Below are 7,841 nucleotides of genomic sequence, written 5' to 3'. Positions count from 1 at the left end.
TAATGAAACTTAAAAGCTTTTGCACTGCAAAGGAAACTATAAGTAAGGTGAAAAGACAGCCCTCAGATTGGAGAAAATAATAGCAAATGAAGCAACAGACAAAGGATTAATCTCAAAAATATACAAGCAACTCCTGCAGCTCAATTCCAGAAAAATAAATGACCCAATCAAAAAATGGGCCAAAGAACTAAACAGACATTTCTCCAAAGAAGACATACAGATGGCTAACAAACACATGAAAAGATGCTCAACATCACTCATTATCAGAGAAATGCAAATCAAAAACCACAATGAGGTACCATTACACGCCAGTCAGGATGGCTGCTATCCAAAAGTCTACAAGCAATAAATGCTGGAGAGGGTGTGGAGAAAAGGGAACCCTCTTACACTGGTGGTGGGAATGCAAACTAGTACAGCCACTATGGAGAACAGTGTGGAGATTTCTTAAAAAACTGGAAATAGAACTGCCATATGACCCAGCAATACCACTTCTGGGCATACACACTGAGGAAACCAGAATCTGAAAGAGACACGTGCACCCCAATTCATCGGCAGCACTGTTTATAATTAGCCAGGACATTGGAAGCAACCATAGATGCCCATCAGCAGACGAATGGAGAAGCGAAGACTGTGGTACATATACACCATGGAAAATTACTCAGCCGTTAAAAAGAATTCATTTGAATCAGTCCTAATGAGATGGATGAAACTGGAGCCCCTTATACAGAGTGAAGTAAGCCAGAAAGATAAAGAACATTATAGCATACTAACACATATATATGGAATTTAGAAAGATGGTAACGATAACCCTATATGCAAAACAGAAAAAGAGACACAGAAGTACGGAACAGACTTTTGAACTCTGTGGGAGAAGGTGAGGGTGGGATGTTTCAAAAGAACAGCATGTATATTGTCTATGGTGAAAGAGATCACCAGCCCAGGTGGGATGCATGAGACAAGTGCTCAGGCCTGGTGCACTGGGAAGACCCAGAGGAATCGGGTGGAGAGGGAGGGGGGAGGGGGGATCGGGATGGGGAATACGTGTAAATCTATGGCTGATTCATGTCAATGTATGACAAAACCCACTGAAAAAATAAATTAATTAATTAAAAAAAATTTTTTTTAGTTGTTTGGCATGGCTAAATCTCTGTCTTATGGTTAAAATGACCACTCATCTCCCATCTCCTGACCACTAATATCAACATGCTTCTTTTTCACTGAAACAGTTATATTTATTTAAAATAGTTGATCTTGGTTGGAGTTTCCTTTTTTTTATTTTTTTATTTTTTATGTTCTGTTTCCAGCTTGTTTCCCCTATAATAACAAAGGTGTGTCTAAGCAAGTTCGTATGTCAAGTCATTTGGAAACGTTTCAGATCTCCATCCACTCACTCTGTTATGTATTTTATAAATATTTGAGGTTTCCCAAGGGTAGGACTTCCCTGGTGGCTCAGTATAAAGAAACCACCTGACAATGTAAGAGACTCGAGCTCAATCCCTGGGTTGAGAAGATCCCTTGAAGGAGGAAATAGCAACCCACGCCAGTATTCTTGCCTGAAGAATGTCATGGACAGAGGAGCCTGGCGGGTTACAGTCTGTGTGGTTGCAAAACAGTTGGCACAACTTAGCAACTGAGCAATAACAACAGCAAATGGTGGGTTAGTGTGGTCACTAATGTTTAATCTCATGAGCTTAAAAATTCAGGTAAATGTGTTCATTTTCAGAGAAGGTAAACTGTCTTGACAATTAATTTTATATTTTACTTATTTGAAAAAATTAATATATTTAAAAATACAGTTTGTAATAATTAAGTGTGGCAATTTAAATTTAAGAGAGGCAAGTTTGCTGATAGTTAATCAGTTTAAGTACTTTTTATTTTACAATAAGCCTGTCTATCATTTGGATTTTCTTCAAAAGGAGGGAAATCAAGTCAGAGTATTTTACATGCATAGGTTAGTTTTTCTTAGTCATTTTTGCTTTTTTGAGCTATGTGAATGACACTGACACCTTTTGAGGGAAGGAATTGAAAAGTTGCTGCTGAGCTATGAAAGATACCTGGATTCTTTGCCTCCGGAGGAGAAGAATTCAATCCAGGGCTAGTGATGAGGCTAGATGGCTAAGAGCTTTTGTTGAATAAAGTTTTATTAAAGTATAAAAGATATAGAGAAAGCTTTTGGCATAGACATCAGAAGGGGGCGGAAAGAGTGCCCCCCACCTCCACTAGTCTTTAGCCAGATATTATATAGCTACTAGCAGTCTACTAATTGGAGAAAGGAAACATCTCAAAACTCAGAGACTAGCACCAGGCCCTTCATCCACAACATGCATTTTGAGATACCATTGGCACAAGGTGAGTTATTCTGGGCCATAAAATGATTGACAAGAATCTTGAAGAAAGGCAGGTTTCCAAGCAAATACAGTCTCACTAACATAGCTTAAGAGAACATTTGCCTGAGTAAAACATACTGGTTTGTCAAGTAGGTTTTGAGTCAGGTGAACCAATTTGAAGACAGAGTCTAGGGTAAATACATAGTTCATTAACATAGATTAAAATAAATATTTCCATAAGAAAAACACATTGGTTAACTCAAGGTTTGAGAAAAGTTAAGTTCAGGTGGAACCAGATGTTGTCATGGCAACACAGAATTTTTAAAGATATCTCTTTTAAAATGTGTATAGAGAAGGGGGAAAAAATCTAACACTTGTAGTTTGTTTCCTCCTGCCTCTTAAGAGAAGGATAATAAATGTCTGACACTTGCAGCCTATTTCCTCCACTTGGAGAGCCTGTTACCCTCTCAGAATGGTTCTATTGAAGTTACCACAGCTGAGAATCAATTGGGTGAGCCGTGGGACTCCCCTGTGCCACTGTAAACAGACAGACCGTTGTCTTAGCCAATGTGAAAACTTCATGTTTGTAAGCTTAACAGAAAATGGTTCTCCAAGTTAAAGAGCAGAATGCAAGTTCCCTGGTTACATCTCAAATTTGTTCAATGTAAATGTTCTCTGAGAGAGCTGATATCATTACTCAGGATCAGGTTTGGAATGAGCGTGATGAGGGTCACTGTGATTAAGGGTTGATGGAAATTAGAAGTAAAAGGAATTTTGAGTTCTTTATCCATTTAATTCCTGAAACTGCACTGTATTGAATTTCATCCTCTACTTTCATTTACAGTGATTACACACACACACACACACACACACACACACACTCATACACACACACACACAATGTCTTCAAGTCTTCTATTTGATGAGACCACTGTCTATTACTGCACGGTGTGGAGCCCACTTTTAATCTTTTCAAACATATTCAGATAGATGTTTCTTGCTCCAGCTCCTGGACTCAGTCAGAAGTATTTGCTGAATCTAACCAGAAGAAATAGTTATTGCTTCAGACATTAATTTGTTTGGGTAAACCCCAACAACAGCAATTTTTTTTTTTAACCCACTGAGTCCCTGGTAACATATTGCAATATGCTGTATTTGACAGACATTAAGATGACCATGTAGGAGACTGATCAAAGACAATTTTTTGATAATGCACCAAAATTGAATAACATCTTACACAGGAATGAATTCTAAAATTCATCTTATATAATCAGCATTGCTCCTGACATTTGATTATGTGTTTTATGACCAAAGCCCTTGGACAGCAAGATCAAACCTGTCAATCCTAAAGGAAATCAACCCTGAATATTCCTTGGAAGGACTGATCCTGAACCTGAAGTTCCAATACTTTGGCCATCTGAAGTGAAGAGCCAACTCATTGGGAAAAACCCTGATGCTGGGAAAGATTGAGGGAAGGTGGAGAGGGGGCAAAGAGGATGAGATTGTTGGATGATATCATCCACTCAATGAACATGAGTTTGAGCAAGCTCCAGGATATAGTGAAGGGCAGGGAAGCCTGATATGCTGCAGTCCATGGGGATGCAAAGAGTTGGATATGACTGAGCAACTGACCAACAAAAATGACCATATATGTTCCTCTAATTTCAAAAGAAAAATATGTCATTAATTTAAAAAGGAATTACTACAGGAATTATTAATTAAATAATTAATTAAGTATTATTAAAGGTTGCTACAAAAATTTGTCTTTAAAAAGGAATTATTAAAGGCTATTTAAGGAATTATTTGACTATAATATTTTCACTCACTTCAGAATATTTTAAAGCCAGTCAAATTAACCTTGCAATTTAACCCCTAACCCCTGCTTAGGTGACATGCAGGAAGGAAAACTTATCCAAATATACCACAATCCTTATGTCACAAAATGTGTTAAAGATCAGTGATACAAAGATAAAGTGAAGTTGCTCAGTCGTGTCCAACTCTTTGCAACCCCCATGGACTGTAGCCTACCAGTCTCCTCCGCCCATGGAATTTTCCAGGCAATAAATACAAAGATAAATTAGACATAAATCCTGTTTCACTGAGAAAGTGATGTTTAAAGTTGATATTTGCAAAAATAATTTCAGTGGGATTAATGGCCAGTGAGAACCCCCTAAGGTGATGCTTCTAACGTGTTTGAGAAATAACAAGGGCTACTGTACTGAATGATGGAGTAAAAGAGAGAGTTAAAGGAGATGAGGACAGGGATGTAACAAGAGGAAGATCACCTTGAATCTTACGGGTTACTGTGAAAATTAGACTTTTTCTCTGAGTGAAATGGAGTCCAGAAAATTAAAAATAAGCTGATTTAAGATTTTTAAGCATGATTCCAGTTGCTTTGGGAGGAATAAACTGTAGAAGGCAATAAATAAATGAGAGGTCTACTTAGGAGATGTTTGTAGTAGCACTAGTAATGGTAACAGATTATGGTTCTCAAATCAAGGAGGTGGTGTCATAGATGTGATATACAAGTTGTTGTTGTGTAAATGTTGTGTTAGTCATTCATTCGTGTCTGACTCCATGAACTGTAGCCTGCCAGTCTCCTCAGTCCAAGGAATTCTCCAGGGAAGAATACTGGAGTGAGTAGCCATTTCTTTCTCTAGGGGATCTTCCTGACCCAGGGATCAAACCTGGGTCTCCCACATTGTAGGCATCTGCAGATTCTTTACCGTCCGACCCAGGGATCGAACCTGGGTCTCCCACATTGCAGGCATCTCAGATTCTTTACCATCTGAGCCTAATTTTATGTATATATATAAAGTAAATATAAATGTAGTCACATTTTATTGAGTTAAATATAATGTTGTTTTGTCAAAATATACCCTAAATAAATCAATGGAGTATAGTAGATTAGGAAAAAATTGAGTTAAACAGCAAGTAACAGGTATAAGATTAATATCCACTGTATTTTGTAACTGAGCAACAAATGAGAATTGACCTCATGGAAAATGGTGGGAGGACATAACTGTAAGTCACAGAGAGGCAAATTCAAACAATTTAGACATTAATGAAAAGATTCTCAAGTTGAATAATAGAGGAATGTATTTTAGAAATGTTGGAGAAGACATAAAGGTTTCATTTATTCTCTGTGAGAATGGGAATTGTTTTAGCCTTTGAGAAAAATGGCGGAGAGTTCTGACAAAATGTGGTCCATGGCAGAAGGGAAAGGCAAACGGCTTCAGTATTCTTGCCTTGAGAACCCCATGAACAGTATGAAAATGCAAAAATATGACTTTTGAAGATAAAATCCCCAGGTTGGTAGGTGCTCAATATTCTACTGGAGAAGAGTGGAGAAATAACTCCAGAAAGAATGAAGAGATGGAGCCAAAGCCAAAGCCAAAGCAACACCCAGTTGTGGGTGTAACTGTAGATGAAAGTAAAGTCCAATGCTGTAAAGAACATTATTGCATAGGAACCTGGAATGTTAGGTCCATGCATCAAGGTAACTTGGCAGTAGTCAAACAGGAGATGGCAAGAGTGAACATCAACATTTTAGGAATCAGTGAACTAAAATGGACTGGAATGGGCAAATTTAACTGAGATGACTATTATATCTACTACTGTGGACAAGAATCCCTTAGAAGAAATGGAATAGCCCTCATAGTCATAAAGAGTCTGAAATGTAGTACTTGGTACAATCTCAAAAATGATGCAATGATCTCTGTTCATTTCCAGGGCAAACCATTCAATATCACAGTATTCCAAGTCTATGCCCCAATCAGGAATGCTGAAGAAGCTGAAGCTGAATGTTCTATGAAGACCCACAAGACTTTCTAGAACTAACACCCAAAAAAGATGTCCTTTTCATTATAGGTGACTAGAATGCAAAAGTAGGAAGTCAAGAGATGCCTGGATTAACAGGAAAATTTGGCCTTGGAGCCAAAGCTAACAGAGATTTGCCAAAAGAATGCACTGGTCACAACAAATACCTTCTTCCAACAACATAAGAGAAGACTCTACACATGGACATCACCAGATGGTCAATACCAAAATCACACTGATTGTATTCTTTGCCACCAATGATGGATAAACCCTATACAGTCAGCAAAAGCAAGACCAGGAGGTGACTGTGGCTCAGATCATGAACTCCTTATTGTCAAATTCAGACTTAAATTGAAGAAAGTAGGGAAAACCACTAGACCATTCAGGTATGACCTAAATCAAATCCCTTACAATTATACAGTGGAAGTGACAAATCATTTCAAGGGATTAGATCTGATACACAGAGTGCCTGAAGAATGCTGGATAGAGGTTCATGACATTGAAAAAGAGGCAGTGATCAATAACATCTCTAAGAAAAAGAAATACAAAATGGCAAAATGGTTGCCTGGGGAGGCCTTTCATATAGCTGAGAAAAGAAGAGAAGCTAAAGGCAAAGGAGAAAATGAAAGATATAACCATCTGAATGCATAGTTCCAAAGAGTATCAAGGAGAGATAAGAAAGTTTTCCTCATGACCAGTGCAAAGAAACAGAGGAAAACAATAGAATGGGAAAGACCAGCGATCTCTTCAAGATAATTCGAGATACCAAGGGAACATTTCATGCAAAGATGGGCACAATAAGGGACAGAAACAGTATGGACCTAACAGAAACAGAAGATAATAAGAAGAGGTGGCAAGAAAACACAGAAGACCTATACAAAAAAGATCTTCATGACCCAGATAACCATGATGATATGATCACTCACCTAGAGCCTGACATCCTGGAATGGGAAGTCCAGTGAGCCTTAGGAAGCATCATGGCAAACAAAGCTAGTGGAGGTGATGTAATTCCAGTTGAGCTATTTCAAATCCTAAAAATTGATGCTGTGAAAGTGCTGCACTCAATATGCCAGCAAATTTGGAAAACTTAGCAGTGGCCACAGGACTGGAAAAGGTCAGTTTTCATTACAATCCCAAGAAAGGCAATGCCAAACAATGTGCAAACTATCGTGCAATTGCACTCATCTCACAGGTTAGCAAAGTAATGCTCAAAATTCTCCAAGCCAGGCTTTAACAGTACATGAACTACGAACTTCTAGATGTTCAAACTGGATTTAGAAAAGGCAGAGGAACCAGAGATCAAATTGCCAACATCTGTAGGATCATTGAAAAGGCAAGAGAGTACCAGAAAAATATCTACTTCTGTTTCATTGACTATACTAAATCCCTTGCTGTGTGGATAATGACAAACTGTGGAAAATTCTTCAAGAAATGGGAATACCAGACCACCTGACCTGCCTCCTGAGAAATCTGTATGCAGGTCAAGAAGCAACTGTTAGAACTGGACATGGAACAACAGACTGGTTCCAAATCAGGAAAAGAGTATGTTAACATTGTATATTGTCACTCTGCTTATTTAACTTCTATGCAGAGTGCATTATGCGAAATGCTGGGCTGGATGAAGCACAGCTGGAATCAAGACTGCTGGGAGAAATATCAATAGCCTCAGATACACAGATGACACCACCGTTAAGG

Source organism: Cervus canadensis, chromosome 29, assembly GCF_019320065.1.
Source record: "Cervus canadensis isolate Bull #8, Minnesota chromosome 29, ASM1932006v1, whole genome shotgun sequence".
Taxonomy (NCBI): Eukaryota; Metazoa; Chordata; class Mammalia; order Artiodactyla; family Cervidae; genus Cervus; species Cervus canadensis.
The sequence above is the reverse complement of the archived record's forward strand: the minus strand, read 5'-3'. Positions refer to the sequence as shown.